Source organism: Pristiophorus japonicus, chromosome 1 (genome assembly GCF_044704955.1).
Source record: "Pristiophorus japonicus isolate sPriJap1 chromosome 1, sPriJap1.hap1, whole genome shotgun sequence".
NCBI lineage: Eukaryota > Metazoa > Chordata > Chondrichthyes > Pristiophoridae > Pristiophorus > Pristiophorus japonicus.
Window position 1 is genome coordinate 352,061,321 of NC_091977.1, and position 17,113 is coordinate 352,078,433.

General features: G+C 46.9%; 1 protein-coding gene across 3 annotated transcripts in view; it reads right to left on the reverse strand.

Annotated features, from left to right (window-relative positions):
* Positions 1-17,113, reverse strand: part of reck (reversion-inducing-cysteine-rich protein with kazal motifs) — a 194,833-nt gene that overhangs the window by 164,087 nt on the left and 13,633 nt on the right. For all 3 annotated transcript variants that reach the window (XM_070890511.1, XM_070890515.1, XM_070890505.1), the window contains one exon: positions 15,081-15,195. The gene's annotated coding sequence lies outside the window, so the exon portion shown is untranslated. The remainder of the gene's footprint in view (positions 1-15,080; positions 15,196-17,113) is intronic.

The window sequence follows — 17,113 nt, forward strand, 5'->3', positions numbered from 1 at the left end:
CCCCTCTCTCTCCCTCCCCCCTCTCTCTCTCTCCCTCCCCCCCCCCTCTCTCCCTCCTCCCCCCCCCCCTCTCTCCCCCCCTCCCCCCTCTCTCTCCCTCCCTCCCCCCCTCTCTCCCTCCCTCCCCCCCCTCTCTCTCTCCCTCCCCCCCCTCTCTCTCTCCCTCCCCCCCCTCTCTCTCTCCCTCCCCCCCCTCTCTCTCTCCCTCCCCCCCCTCTCTCTCTCCCTCCCCCCCCCTCTCTCTCTCTCCCTCCCTCCCCCACCTCTCTCTCTCTCTCCCTCACTCCCTCCCCCACCTCTCTCTCTCTCTCTCTCTCCCTCCCTCTCTCCCTCCCTCCCTCCCTCCCTCCCTCCCCCCACCTCGCTCTCTCTCTCTCTCTCTCTCTCTCTCAGCGGCACGAACGGCTGCAGAATTCTCCCTGGCTGAAGCACTTTCACACAGGTAGGAAGATGGTTTATTTAATCTTTTCGTGGCTTATAAATGTTTATTCAGGTTGGATTTATTTGTATAATATTTGTAGAAGTATAAATAAGGATTTATTGTCGAATTTAATGAGTTCCCTTCCTCCCCCCCACCTCGTTCTGGACGCCTAATTTGTAACCTGCGCCTGATTTTTTAATGTGTAGAACAGGTTTTTTCAGTTCTACAAAAATCTTCACTGGCTCCATTCTACTTTAGTTTGGAGTACATTTTCACTGTGGAAACTTTCAAATCAGGCGTCAGTGGCCGGACACGCCCCCTTTTGAAGAAAAAATTCTGTTCTTAACTAGAACTGTTCTACCTGACTAGAACTGCAGAAAAAAAAATGTAGAGAATTGCGATTTCTAAAATAGTCCGTTCTCCACCTGTTGCTCCTAAAAATCAGGCGCGAATCATGTGGAAACTTGGGCCCAATATTACTAGATTAGGTCATAGCATATCACACACATTCATACACACCCTGTCCCATGGCATGGCTCACAGTAACTTGGAGGATATGCTATTTTGTAATGACAGGAATGTTATATTCTGTAATTCACAATATAGGAATCTGCAACTAAAGTGGAGCTGTGATTAATATGGTCAGTCCCTTTAATGCCAGAAATTCGAATTACTTTTCTAAACACAGTCCCAGGTCTGTTTATCGGGGCTATACACAGATTGAAATGTGTTGCTCAGTTTCAGGCTGTAGCTGAGGCACACTCAACATTGTTTTGCATCTGTAACAAAACAAGACATCCAGGGCACAAGTTTCGGGTGGAGTTCAACTAGTTTAGTTTGGAGTATCTTAGAAATCGCAATTCTCTGCATTCAGTTTGCTCCAGTTCTAGTGAGTTAGTTTATTTTAGTTCAGTTTTTTTTCAAAAGGGAGTGTGTCCAGCCACTTAGGCCTGTTTTGCAAGTTTAGGCAGCAAAAACTTACTCCAAACTAACTTAAAATGGAGTAAGTGTCCACTTTTGTAAGTTCTGAAAAACCTTACCTAGAAGTTTTCAGTGCAGGCACAACCAGAGACGGGGGGGTGGGGTGGGAAGCATTAAACACAAAGGACTAAATCATTAAACACATCACTTAAAATGACCTAAAACCTCTGGTGATGATATTTTTTGCCTTATATCTGCTGAGTGAGGACAGTTGTTTCTCTTTTTATAAATAAGCAAGTCTAGGCTCCCGGCTGAGGCAGACACATCAACAGGGGGAGTTAGACAATTTTCCAAAGCACTAAACACCTTCACAACAACGTTAAAGCACAAGTACATTTAAAGCACTAAGCACTAAACGATGGACAAAAAGTAATAAGCAACCAATCAATAACATATAAAAAATAAGCCCGAGCTTTGTGAAGAGAAGGTGTTTCTGTCAGCCTCTCTGTGTTTCTGTCTACGTCTCTCTCTCTGTGTCTCTGTCAGTGTCTCTCTGTTTCTGACAGTGAAGGGTGGGGAGGGTGGGGGAGGAAGAGGGGGGGAGGGAGGGAGGGAGAGAGGGGTGGAGGGAGGAGGAGGAGGGACGGAGGGGCGGAAGAGGGGCTGAACGGGAGGGAGGCTGAACACGGTGCTGGGGGAGGGGGGTGGTGAACGGAGGCTAAACGTGGGGCGGGGGGGCTGGGAGAAGCGGGGTTGAACAGAGGCTGAATGCGGGGTGGGGGAGCGGGGATGAACAGAGGCTGAACATCCTGAGTATAACACAATTAATTTATTTACGATTCGATGTTCTATCAATTCTTCAAAACTCAATAATGTTCTTGAAATGTTGAGGTCAAGCATTTATAGATCAGGCAAACAGTATTCATGCAATAGTACTTAAATATACACATAACAGATAGTACTTCAAACACACTTACAATGTTCGGGGACTCAAAATGCTTTACAGTTCTGAGCTGGGTATTTCAGGCCAATCAAACCCTAACCATTCCACATTTCATAAAAACTGCCAGTTTTTATACATTTCACTCATGTGAATTTGCACATTTCTGCATTAAACAATTATACCAAAAGTTAAAAAAGAATTTCATACAAGAACCACCTATGCCTTTACAATAACTTCACTTAGCCTGCAGAGCATCGGGCTGCATGTCCAGAGATCCCGGCACTGTTTTCAGCGCTGGGACCTGGCTCCTCCGCCACCGCCCCCCCCCCCGAGAATTAGAAGGTAAGTTTTCGGCGCCCTTTTTATTCTAGAAAGTAAACTTGGGCCCCCACAGAGCAGTGTTTTACTATGCTATGGAATGGTGTGCTTGGTTTCTAAAATGAGGAAAGGAGGGAAAGCAGTTACGATACACAGGTGAAGCATTTGCATTATTATAAATAAAATAATTTAAGATAAATACATTTATAATGAATTCAGACTCCATTTAACTGTCTTGCAGTTGCCAAGGAAATACTTAAATGTGATTTCTGTGAACCACTCCTGAACTACAATTAAAATAGAGCAACAGCATGGAATTTGCAAGATAGATTCTGATTACAGAAGTATTCATTCCACCTTAGCTCATATATCCGGAATTTAAAAAAATAAATCCCTCATCACATTTGCAACCAAGGAGCGGGTTTTCAGATAGGGCAAAACTGAATTTCAATGGCTTAAGCCAGAATCCCATGCTTTCTGTGGCACTGTTGACCAATGCACATAACTATCCAAACCGACCAGTGTATTCAATGGGAATATAAGAAATAGGAGCAAGACCATACGGCCCCTCAAGCCTGCTCCACCATTTAATAAGATCATGGCTGATCTGATCATGGACTCAGCTCCACTTCCCTGCCCGCTCCCCATAACCCTTTATTCCCCTTATCGCTCAAACATATGTCTATCTCCGTCTTAAATATATTCAATGACCCAGCCTCCACAGCTCTCTGGGGAAGAGAATTCCATAGATTTACAACCCCGAGAGAAGAAATTCCTCCTCAGTTTTAAATGGGCGGCCCCTTATTCTGAGACTATGGGCTAGATTTTACACTTTTGTGCAGATCGCCCAAAAATGGGTGTTATTTCCGGCGTGGGTGGTAAAAATGGGTTATCAGATCGCCGGTTTGTTGCCCATTCTCAAAGCCCCTAGTCTCCATTTTTGAAATTGGACGTTACCACGAGCGCTATGAAATGGACGGTAGTGTTAAATCTCTCTGACCTTCTGCCGTAAAGTGTTGCCATCCTTAGTAACGGCATGGCAACGCTCGTTTCCCACGATTCAGGAGTTCAGGCGTCATTACATGCGCAGAAGAGGAGAGAGAGAGAGAGGAAGCAGAGAGGGACTGAAAGAGTGTGTGGGTGTGGCGTGTGCTTGTCCAGCTGTTGTGGGAGGCACGAGGGAGATTTACCAGCAGCAAAAAGCCTACTAAGCACCAAGAACATAGTTGGCACCGAGTTTTTGTTCAACAAATATATAACATGGAAGGGATGAAGGAGGCCCTGGAGCTGGTAGCCAGGAACACTGGTGGCAGAGGGCTCCCAGTGGTCGCAGAGCGCGACACTGCACCCCAAGGTGCTGCACCCCCATTGCCAACCACACAAGATCCAGGAGCAACCCCTTGCTTCTGGCTCAGAGCACTTTCCCACCTCGGGACTGTCCTCTCCCGTATCCATCCAAGAAGTGGTTCAGACGCCATTCCCCCCTCCCCAATGAAGCATCGCCTGAGGAGCTCCTCAGCCAGGCGGTTTGGAGTCAGGAGGGGAAGGGGAAGGGGTAGAGGTGGGGAGGAGAAGCATGGGGGCGGGGAGGTTTTTTCCAGAAATACTTATGATTTCAGACAAATGTTCGGTTTAAATGTTTTTTTATTTAACAAAATCTTGTTGCACATTGGCTCAGATAGCTGCACCATTACACGCTGGTGATTCCTTATCAAAGGGTACAATTACACTTAATTTCAATTAACTTAAACTTTAACTGTCACCAAGGTGATGCTCACCATTGATATATGACCTGCACACCAAGCAGTATGTCAGTCTTGTAAATACCACCAACGTTCTTTCAGGCAAAACGCTCATTTATGAGCTCCTGATCTAAGAGTCTTGCAGCTATCATGCCACCACGGGCCCTTTCATGCGGTCTATAGGGGGGTGGGAGCGTGGCTTCAGCGTCAGCTTGATTGTCTGGGCCAATGTCAGCGCCCACCTCCTCTTCCTCTCTCTGTTGAGGTGGACTGTCAGACTCACCAGGCAATTCTTGTCCCCTCCTGACAGCCAAGATGTGCAGCATGGAGCACACCACCACGAATTGAGCTACCTGCTCAGGGTGATATTGGAGCTCACCTCCTGAGTGGTCCAGGCATCTAAAGTGCTGCTTAAGCACTCCAATGGTTTTCTCCATGATATTGCAAGAGGTTCTGTGGCTCTCTTTTTATTGCTTCTCAGCTTTGGTGTGGGTGTCATCAGCCAGGTGGCAAGGCCATATCCTTTGTCACCAAGCAGCCAGCATTGACCTTGTGGCTGATTGTTAAACACTGCTCAGATACAGTGCTCTCACACAGGATGTGAGCATCATGGATGCTGCCCTGAAATTTAACATTCACTGCCATAATAATTTGCTGGTGGTCGACGAGTTGCACATTCAGTGAGTGGAATCCCATGCGGTTCCTGAAAACCTCTGCATCCTGAAAAGGTGCCTGCATTTCGATGTGCATACAGCCTATTGCTCCCTGCACCTTGGGGAAGTTAGCAATTTGATAGAATCCTAAAGCCCTCTCAGTCTGAGCCTCCCTGGTCACAGGGAAGCTGATAAAGTCCATCATGCGAGCATAAAGGGCTTCAGTGCCCTGTCTAATGCAGCAATGTGTGGCATGCTGAGACAAACCACAAAATGTCGCCAGCTGAGGCCTGACAAGAACTCGAGACATAGAACGACAGTGCCACGGTGACTTTGACCTCGACGGACAATGCAGCACTGATGGTGCTGGCAGGCTGCAGATCTCGCCTTATGAGCTGGCATACCTCAGTGATAACCTCTTTGTGGAAGCGCAGTCTCCGAAGGCAGATGGTGTCGGGCAAGTTGAGGTAAGACTGCTTCTCCCTGTACTTGCGGGGGGGGTGTAACGTCTGGTCCTCCTCATCAGTTTGGCACGTCTTACATTGGGCACAATGCTGTGGAGCATACCTTCGGCCATCTCGAGTCTGCAGCATGTAATTGGTCATCAAGAGAGGGTGAGAAAGGACAGGCCCCATTCCAATAGCTATCTGTTTTCCACCGATTGGTCACAAAGAATGAATGTCCTGACGAAGACGCCTATTAAATTCCAATCGGTCACAGTATGATAAAGATGTTTGTTCAGATGTTCAGATCATCTTCAAAGACCTCCAGAGTACATCCGAATTCCCGAGGTTGAAGCAGAGCAGCCTTTTAAATGATGCGACATGTGATTTAGAACATGGCATCCATAACGCTGTGAGTAGTTCCGGTTAGTTCCACTTTTTCTCGCCGTTTTTTTGGGTGAGCGATATTGTGGGCGAGATGTGTGCGAGGTGGTGAAAGTGACGCTGGGCGATCTCCTGGGCGTTAGTTTCGGCAAATGTGATCTTTACGACAAAATAAAGTGGGCGGTCGGTATTATTGAATCTCGCCATAAATTACGTGCGGAAAGTAACATTGGGTGATATTATGGGCGTTAGTTTCGCCCATTCTGATGATTCCGCCCAAAAAGAGTGTGCGGGCGGTATTATTTTTTCACAGCGTTACACACATGGGGAAAAAGTAACGCTCAGCTATAAGTGTCCGTAAAATGGCCGTAAGTTTCCATTTTGTAGCGATATCTGGGCGTTATACATCATTGCAGCGTTAAAATGGACATTAAGTGGGCGTTACATAGGCAAACAAAGTGGAAAATCTAGCCCCAAGGCCCCTAGTTTTAGTTTCCCCTATGAGTGCCCTGCATCCTCTCTGCATCCACCTTGCCTAGCCTCCTCATTATCTTGTATGTTTCGATAAGATCATACCTCATTCTTCTGAACTCCAATGAGTATAGGCCCAACCTATCTTCACAAGTTAACCCCCTCATCTCCAGAATCAACCTAGTGATTCATGGAACAGACCTGCTGCGTCCACGGGGCCTCCGCAGGATTGGCGCCGTCCTGGGGACAAATGGGGATTTCTGCATGCTCTCGGCGATGAGACTCGAGATGCTCAGCGCCCTCCCGGATGCACTTCCTCCACTTAGGGCAGTCTTTAGCCAGGGACTCCCAGGTGTCAGTGGGGATGTTGCACTTTATCAGGGAGGCTTTGAGGGTGTCCCTGTAATGTTTCTTCTGCCCACCTTTGGCTCATTTGCATTTTTTTTTAATTCACAAGCCCATTCAATGAATTTAAAACTTGGGGATATTTTTGTCTGTCTGTCTGTGTTTGGCATACTTTCTGAATTAAAAAAAGTCAATACAATTTTTATTGCAATAAACAGATGATTTATAATTCAAATATTAAAAAGTTTCAACAGTTATGGAAGTCTGTCATGTCTGAAGAGGATTTTTTCTTTGTGCGCACACTCGGACCCTCTCCCGATATCTCTCCATTTTTAAAAACACTCAAACAAACTTTATGTGAATAAAACTTTTGAAATGTTGGCTCTAGCTTTCCTGAACTAATTTTGAAAAATGACCAAGCAGATAGAATAGCAAGCTGAAGGAAAGTAATCGGATTAAATGCTACTGATACAAATTGGCAAATTATGCACACTGCACATAAATCACATTACAGTACAGCTTTCAGCTAGTACACTCACAGCTCTGGGCAAAAATATCAAGTCAAGTGCAGGCTATTGTCCAAAAACGCTCAGTTGTAATCTTAAAACTATGCCCTCTTGTTCTCAATCTATCTTCTCTATCCCATCCCTTTATAAGTTTAAACACTTATCTAATCACCCATTCATTTCCTCTGTTCTAACAAAAATTCCCCCGTTTTAAAGTCACTGAATAGGCTTGTGGAAATGTATTAAATAAAGGAAGCAGCTATCTAAGAGAATATGCATTCATAATACATAGGATGCAGTAAGTTGATAAAGGAAGGAAATATAACACGTTTCAGGTCAACTTCATTAAAGAGAAGGAATTCAAAACAAGGTTGTGTTAAAATATATTAAATAAGTGTAGAAAGCAAACAGTTTTCTAAAATGTATTAAATACATGTAGTAGGAAATGTTAACGGTGGGACAAAATGTATGATTTAAATAACAGTAAATTGAATAGGGCTGCTACAATATTATGAAGGAAATAATAGCACTGGACATAAAGGGCCCAAGTTTCGGGACGCGCATAAAACGGCGCAGCCTGGACCTGGACGCCCGTTTTTCGCGCCAGAAAGTGCGCCCAAAAAAATCTTAGATTCTCCGGCTCCCTGCAGGTCTTCTGCAGCTGGGTGAGCTGTTGGGGGCGGAGCCAGGTCCCTGCACTGAAAACAGTGCCGGGACCTCTGCACATGCGCCCAAAACTGTGGGAGGGGCCCAAGCACGCAGCCCCTAGCCCTGACCGAATGGCCTCACTGCGTGAATAAGGCTCCTCCCACCCCGAGCCCCCCCACCAGGCGACCCGACCTCCGCAACTCTCTACCCCCCGGACCTCCGCGCGACTCTCTCTCCTCCCCCCCGCCGGACCTCCGCGACTCTCTCTCACCGCCCCCCCCCCCCCCCCCCTTGCCACCGGAACTCCGCGGTCCCCCCCACCGGAACTCCGCGGCCCCCCCCACCGGAACTCCGCGGCCCCCCCCCCGCCCCGAGACCCAACGCCGCCTACCTGTAAATCTAGCCCGAGGACTTGGGCCCAGCCATTCATCCTCCTTCTCTCTCTCCCCCTCCCTCTCTCCTTCCCTCCACCCCCCCTCTCCCCTTCCCTTCCCTCCACCCCCCCTCTCCCCTTCCCTCCCCCCCTCTCTCCCCTTCCCTCCGCCCCCCTCCTTCCTTCCTTCCCTCCTTCCCTCCCTCCCTCCCTCCCTCCTTCCTCCCTCCCTACATCCTCTCCCCTTCTCCTCCCTCCCTACATCCTCTCCCCTTCTCCCCCTTCCCTCGCTTCTCCCCCTCCCCCCTTCCCTCGCTTCTCCCCCTCCCCACCCGCTTCTCCCCCCCACCACCCCCCTTCTCCTCCTCCTTCTCCCCCTCCCACCCTTCTCCCCCTCCCACCCCCATTCTCCCCCTCCCCCTCCCACCCCTCCCACTCCCATTCTCCCCCTCCCACTCCCATTCTCCCCCTCCCCCTCCCACCCCCATTCTCCCCCTCCCCCTCCCACCCCCATTCTCCCCCTCCCCCCCCATTCTCCCCCTCCCCCCCCCACCCCCACCCTCCCCCTCCCCCCCCCATTCTCCCCCTCCCCCTCCCACCCCCATTCTCCCCCTCCCCCCCCCATTCTCCCCCTCCCCCCCCCACCCCCACCCTCCCCCTCCCCACCCCCACCCTCCCCCTCCCCCTCCCCCCCCCCACCCCCACCCCCATTCTCCCCCTCCCCTCGCTGTCAGAAACACAGACACTGACAGACAGAGAGAGACACAGCGAGACACACTGGAGGGTGTCCCAGCACGCTGTTGGAGGACTCCCGGTGCTGCAGTCGGTAAGTAGAAAATGTTTTATTTATTATTAATTTTTTTGGGATTGATTTATTGGTTGATTTATTGATGTATTTATCATTTATTATTGATAATGGCTTTTTATTTGTAAAACTGAAGTGTTTAATGTTTGTAAACTTCCCTTTAAACCACCCCCCCGCCATTCCCTACGCCTGATTTGTAACCTACGCCTGATTTTCTAAAGTGTAGACAAGGTTTTTTCGAACGTACAAAAATCTTCACTTACTTCATTCTAAGTTAGTTTGGAGTAAGTTTTCACTGCCGAAACTTTGAAAATAGGTGTAAGTGGCCGGACACGCCCCCTTTTGAAAAAAAAATTCTGTTCCAAAGTGAAACTGTTCTAACTGACTAGAACTGGAGCAAACTAAATGATGAGAATTTGAATTTCTAAGATACTCCGTTCTAAACCAGTTGCTCCAAAAAATCAGGAGCAACTCAGGCCGAAACTTGGACCCTTAATGTGGAGGGGGCCGAGAGTAAATGATAGGCCATGAAGATTAATCAATGCAAAAATAATTAGTTTGAGAAAAGGAGCAGTGGAGGAAGGAAGGAGAAAGGCTGCACACAGCGAGTGGAAGTGGGTACAAGGCCTTATTTTTAGCAGTGTTCCAGCCCGAGGGTGGGTAGGGAAACGCGACAATAGCCCATAGTCTGATTTCCAGCAATACTTCGAAATCAGGGAGGGTATTGGAACATAGCAATGGAAACGCTGGGACGCCAGCAAAACAAAGTGGGGAAAGCATAAAATGTAACTTTTTTTATGCACAGGAAAACTCTGAATATTGATGGCCAGGAGATACTGTTGTATGAAGAAATAATAAGGTGGACCTAGGAAATGAGTAGCAGTGTCACCAATGTTGGGTGGGCTGTAAGTTCATGTGACAGCCCGATAAGGTTTTCAATATGGCATGGAATTTACGGTCAGCAACAAAGCAAAAGCGTTCGTTGTGGCCCCGAAATACGCTTCGCACAAAGATCTCACGTTCCCTTTATCGAGAACTTTGGACTACGATCTCAATTCAATGGACTGTAGTGGGGATCCCTTTGTGCGAACAGCTGTGACATCAACAGGCTGTCTAAGCAGCCAATCAAAATGCAATAGTCTCAGTGAACAAGGAAGTGAGTAAGCTCTTAAAATTGTAACTTTTTAAAATAGTTAGAGACCAAAAGTAAGATTGGGACTCGGCCCGCACTCTTCCAGGCCCTGGACACCAGCCCATACTCTTCAGGGCCCTGGACACCGGCCCACACTCTTCCGGGCCCCGGGCACCGGCCCACACTCTTCCGGGTCCCGGCCCGCACTCTTCCGGGTCCCAGGACTCAGCCCACACACTTCCGGGCCCCGGGACCCGGCCCACACTTTTCCAGGCCCCGGGACCAGGCTCGCACTTTTCCGGGCCCCGGGACCAGGCTCGCACTTTTCCGGGCCCCGGGCCTCGGCCCGCACTTTTCCGGGCCCCGGGACCCGGCCCGCACTTTTCCGGGCCCCGGGACCCGGGACTCGGCCCACACTCTTCCGGGCTCTGACCCGCACTCTTCCGGGACTCGGCCCGCACTCTTCCGGGACCCGGGCCGTACTCTTCCGGGCCCTGGGACTTAGCCCGCACCCTTCTGGGCCCCAGGCCACACTTTTCCAGGCTCCGGCCCGCCCTCTCCCGGGCCCCGCGACCCGGCCCGCCCTCTCCCGGGCCCCGCGATCCGGCCCGCCCTCTCCCGGGCCCCGCGACCCGGCCCGCCCTCTCCCGGGCCCCGCGCTCGTCTGAGACCCGAGCTCCGGCCAGCACTCTTCTGGAACCCAGCCCACACTCTTCTGAGTCCCTGGACCCGGCCCGCACTCTTCCGAGCCGCACTCTCCGGGCCTCGAACAAACCCCGCCCCGAACCCTGACGACGCTTCGTTTTACTGGAGAGTCTGGCGCTGCGTCTTTCCTCTCCCGGTACCCAGAATACAAAGGCAGGGGAGTTCTCATTGCCATCTTAGACACGTGAGTGGATCCCACAGCACAAAGACTCCAGGTAACACGATTTAGTTCAGGCCTTGCGAAGAGTCAGGCTCCAGTACACATCACAGTAATAAGAGAACACCTCTCGCATTGGAGATCCCACAGACTCGAGCCACATCGGCCTAGAAATCATGGTCGGAGACGTACCTCCGGAGTACACCTCTGACCTGCAAAACAATTCCGAAATTACCTCCTGGCGTTCAGACTGGGAACATTTTCAGTCTTAAGCCCACAGATCCCAGGACACAGGTGGTTCGTAAGCGTCCCTGGGATCACGTGGACCCGGTCCTCCAATGACAAAGGAAAATTCCAGTGCAATCATTTACGAAGAGAATCCCCTAATGATACGCAATGGAATCCCCAAATAATTATACAATGTACAGAATTCTAATAAATATAAAATGTACTGAATTACAGTTTTATTCATAAGTTCCTCCATTGTACTGACCGCAATAAAAATTTAATTTTTTGGATAAATAATTTTAAACATCTTAGTCCAATATTTCCATAAACGCATTTAAAGTGTATGTTACATAATTTTGGATTTTTAAATGTTTTATTTAAGCCTTATACCTGCTTTTACCAGCCATAATGCATGGCAATTGCTGGACAGTTGTTGGGCAAATAGCCCAAATCTGCAACAGCAATACTCTGTTCAGGCAGTTCAGATGATCTGTCAAGGCAGATTTCCTTCTCTAAAGGACATTAGTGTACCAGATGAGTTTTTATGACAATCCAGTAATTTCATGGTTACTATTACTGGGTCAAAGTTTGCCCCGCCCCCGGTTAAAACGGCGCACCTCCGTGAGGTGCACCGACTTGCTACACTAAAAACAGCGGCAAAAACTTACGTAGGAATTCTCCCCGCTCCTTTGAACGTCGCAGGCCCTGGCGTGGCGCAGCACAAGCAGTGATGGGGGGGGGGGGGTGGGCGGAACCAGGTCCCGACGCTGAAAACAGTGCCGGGACCTCTGCACATGCACGCTAGAGTGTGCGCGCATGTGCAGTAGCTCCTCCCCCCAGAATCTCTGCGTGTGCTCTGCAGGCTGTGTGGGAAGGGCCCGAAGCACGCCGCCCTTAGCCCTGGCCAAATGGGCTCCCTCATCGGCGGCCAGATTAGCTACCAGAATATCTGTATTTGAAAGTAAAATTGAAATTTTGACATATTGCAAAATACTTGAGGGTTGGCCATTAAGGTTTTTTTTTTAGGGGATTTACAGATTAGAAACACTTTTCAAGAAAATCAAGATGGAACTTTGGCCTTAGACACGCGAGGGAACTTATCGATATAGCTCAAATTTTCTTAGTTACAGGGAGTGTTTGAATTCTTGGCTGAGTGAAGTTCTACAATTCAAAGGAGCCAGTTCCCATTGTTTTAATGAGGTTGCAGACAATGTAGGATTTCTACAATTTTAGCTGGCACGAGCTCGACGGGCTCTGCAGGCTGTGTGGGAGGGGCCCGAAGCGCATCGCGCCGCCCCCATCCCTGGCCGAATGGGCTCCCTCATTAGTGGCCTGCTGCCTTCCCTTCACATAAAGGCAGGACTTCTATTTTTTTAGTTGTTATTGATTGATTGATTGCTTATTACTTTGGTCTTGGTGCTTTAGGTGCAGGGTTCTTCTATTTTTTATTTGTTAATTAATTGCGTATTAATTGTTTTGCTTTTAGTGCTTCGTAAGTCTTGGTGCTAGGTGCAGGTCCTCTCAGCTTGCTTGTATTTTTTGTTTGTTATTGAATGCTTATTTTGTGCTTTGTTTAGTGCTTGGTGCTTTAAATGTACTTATGCTTCTTTAATGTTGTTGTGAAGGTGTTTAGCGCTTTGCAAGATTCTCTCACTTCCCTTCCCTCCACCCCCCACCAATCTTTGGCTACCTGCGCTGATTCTTAACTCACCGCAAGGTTTTTCTGTGCGGCCACAAGTGGCCACATCCGCTGGCCTAAGTTAGTTTGGAGTAACTTTTAGCTGTCTAAACTTGCTTAAATGGTCAAAACAGGCGTAAGTGGCTGATAATGCCCCCTTTTGAAAAAATAACAAAACTAAAAAAAACTAACTCACTTACACTGGAGCAAATTAAATGGGCAGAATTGCGATTTTTAAGATACTCCAAAAAAAATCTAGTTGCTCCAAAATAAAAACGGAACAACTCCTGGGCAAACTAGCTTTTCATTCCAGATCTTATTTAATTAATTGAATTTTTATTCCCCAGCTGCCACAAATTTGAACTCATGTCTCTGGATCATTAGTCCAGGCCTCTGGATTGCATAACCACTGTGCTACCGTACCTGAAAACCGTGACTACTATTTGAATTTATGCTTATGCAATGCAATGCGATGTTCCCTCTAATGTTTTCTTTGTGCGCAGTTCCTTTAAATTTGCTGCACAGCCGCACATGCACAGTATCTCTTGCAACAGCAGGAGCTGCTGAGCGGCCTGCATGAGACCTCACAATTGGTGCGCAGCGATGCATCTTAGGGGGAACATTGAAGTACGGCCCTCAACAGCTCACCAAAATTTGTTAAGTGGCCCTCCAGCCCAAATACTTGTCCACCTCTGGCTTAGAATATATTTCTCCTCCGGCTTAGAATATATTTCTCCTCCATGAAGCATCATTGGACATTTTCTAAGCTAGATTAAAATGAAGTAGTAGTAGTAGTTGAGCATCATGTAAGAAATGTACCCCAGGCTTTGCATGCACAGATTTGAAAAACCCAACTACTGATGGATGATTTTTCTTTACAGATTACTATAAATGTCACAAGATCACTGTCGGAGAAACAGCCTAAAAATTGGGATTTTCAACAATTCTGTCAAACTCTGGGAAAACAGAAAAAATAATTAATGGTAAGAATTGTGGGCAGTTCAGACAGCTGTACGAGGTTAAAATACCTTTCAGAACCACAGCTGGTAGACCTCAACCACAGCTGTCAAAGCCACTCACCTAGCGATAACATAGATTATGCTGCCTGGGCAAAATAAGCAAGACTGGGAGGAACTCAAAAGGAATGCAACTTTCATCCACTCCAGATTTGTCAAAGCTGGGAAAATAAAAAGAGTTACCAGCTGCAGCAAATCTGTTTTCTTTATCTAATCATGAAAATTGGCTCAAAAATCTTTGCCATGTCTGTTTAGGGTGATTGACGTGTAATAAAAGGCATCACTCAGATTAGTCAGTTACCTGAGTAGGTGGAAAGAGGTTTTACGTTGTGGACTTAAATGCATAAAAGATTGTGCTTTTGACACCAGACATAGAGAGCGAGTGAGAGCACAAAATTGGGCATGCAAGAAGTTACAGGCGTCCCTTGTTAGTCAAAGCTGTTAACTTGTCAGCTATACAAGAGTCTAAACATAAATTAACCTTGCCAACTTTATGTCGGTCTTGGACATTGAGCGTAACTTTATTTCATACTAAGTAGAGCCGAGCCGGTGCTATTAAAATACACCTGAACTGCCATTATTCTTCTTGGGGTAACTAATTCTGATAGTTGATAAGATATGCTCAAGTACCTTGTGTGCTATTTAATGTTTATCTTAAGATGGTATTAATTATGTTATCGTAAGTGTGTTCATTACAAAATGTTGGTTCATGATTTTGTTGTTTTGACCAACTCATTCATAATAGTGCAGTCTCTTCTGAAGGGTGTCGTGTTTATGTAAGTTAATATAATTTGGGCTGGTTAAGACAGTTAAATTTTAAAGCAAAATTTTAAGCACCCAATAAATCCTAGACATGGACAGTAAATTTCCAGCTGGTTCTTTAATGAGGAAGAGGTTAAAGATCTACCTAATGCCCTCTGATTAATATTCCTTACATTTTTACCACTGAAGACAGAAAATATTATGAATGGAAAGAATTTTCTAACATCATTCAACTGAGATTTAAACTAACTATGATTCTCTATTTTTCACCTGAGAAAGGGACCCATATGATCCCACAAGTCTGTGACTTTGATTCAATAAAACATATTCAAAATATTAACAATTAGGAGACAAAGATTTGTGCCTATTTTGTTTCCCTTACCAAGATAGTGAAAAGGAATTAAAATTGTTAAATGAACTGTTACCAACCTGAATTAGCCCAATTCCTCTCGTCTACAGCCGATGCACACAAATGTAGTCTACATTTGCCAATGAAGAAATTACAAGGCAGTCTGTCTCTGTGGGTCCCATTGACCCTCTTGCTCTGTAATACAGAAATAAAACTTGTAAAATACATTTCTTCCTCCATCATATTTGCTCTCTTCCAATCAACCACTTCAACTGACCATCTTTCATTTGTATCCTTCTTGTTTACATTTGTTATTTTATTCAGTTTTAAAATCCTTTGTTCTTTTGCTTCGGCACGACCCAACACCATTCCCCAAAATTGAAATCAGATTCCTAAGCTGCTATCAATATTAACAACAATATCTTGTATTTATATAGTGCCTTTAACGAAGTAAAATGTCCCAAGGCACTTCACAGCAGTGTTACAAGACAAAAATAAATTGACACTAAGCCAGGTAAGAAGAAATTACGGCAGAAGACCAAAAGCTTGGTCAAAGAGATAGGTTTTAAGGAGCGTCTTAAAGGAGGAAAGAGGTGTATAGAGGGGGAGCGGTTTAGGGAGGGAGTTCCACAGCTTAGGGCCCAGGCAGCTGAAGGCATGGCCACCGATGGTTGAGCAGTTATAATCAGGGATGCTCAAGAGGGCAGAATTTGAGGAGCGCAGATATCTCGGGGGGGGGGGGGGGGGTTGTGAGGCTGAAGGAGATTACAGAGATAGGGAGGGGCGAGGCCATGGAGGGATTTGTAAACAAGGATGAGAATTTTGAAATCGAGGAGTTGCTTAACCAGGAGCCAGTGTAGGCCAGCGAGCACAGGGGTGATGGGTGAACGGGACTTCGTGCGAGTTAGGACATGGGCAGCAGAGTTTTGGATGACCTCAAGTTTATATCGTGTAGAATGTGTGAGGCCAGCCAGGAGTGTGTTGGAGTCGTCAAGTCTAGAGGTTATAAAGGCATGGATGAGGGTTTCAGCAGCAGATGAGGTGAGGCAGGGCCGGAGACGAGCAATATTATGGAGGTGGAAATAGACGGTTTTAGCGGATGCTGCGGATATGTGGCCAGAAGCTCATTTCTGGGTCAAATATGACACCTATGTTGCGAACATTATGTTTCAGCCTCATACAGATGCTGGGAAGAGGGATAGAGTCAGTGGCTAGGGAACACAGTTTGTGGCGGGGACTAAAGACAATGGCTTCGGTCTTCCCAATATTTCATTGGAGAAAATTTCTGCACATCCAGAACTGAATGTCGAACAAGCAGCCTGACAATTGAGAAACCATGGAGGGGTCGAGAGAAGAGGTGGTGAGGTAGAGCTGGGTGTTGCCAGCGTATATGTGGAAACTGACGCTGTGTTTTCGGATGATGTCGCCAAGGGGCAGCATATAGATGAAAAATAGAAAGGGGACAAGGACAGGTCCTTGGGGACACCAGAGGTAACAATGCAGGACTGGGAAGAGAAGCCGTTTGCAGGTCATTTTCTGGCTACGATTAGATAGATAAGAATGGAACCAGGCGAGTGGTGAGGCGTTGGAGATGGATGGAGTGGCTGACCGTGTCAAAGGCTGCAGCCAGGTCGAGAAGGACGAGGGGGGATACTCTGCAACCACTCCCAGGAGAGATTCAAAACTGGTCGGAATGACTTATCCATTTTCTCCTTCTGTGGATGTACTTTCTCAAAAATCATTCCTTGAACTGAAACTTGATGCACAGAGAAACTGCAGACAAGAACTTCTTGATAGCACAGAGCAGTGGTATACTTTTTATTTTCTTTATCTATTTCAATTACTTGCACTCCTTTCATTTCTCCAGTAAAATGAGTTTACTAAGTCATCCAAGGGTACATTTGCTTGCTGATCAAAATCAAGGCTTGCTACCAATGGGATAACATTGGACCAACTCATCTATCAAGATGATTGACTGTATAGATGCATTACACACATTTGTTTAACAGCTCATAAGAAAACATTTTTAAGCTGTCCTGGGGATTCACAATATACTCCCTTTTTTAAGTGCTCGTGTCAAAATCTGGAAAATTTGGAAAAATCTGAATAGTCT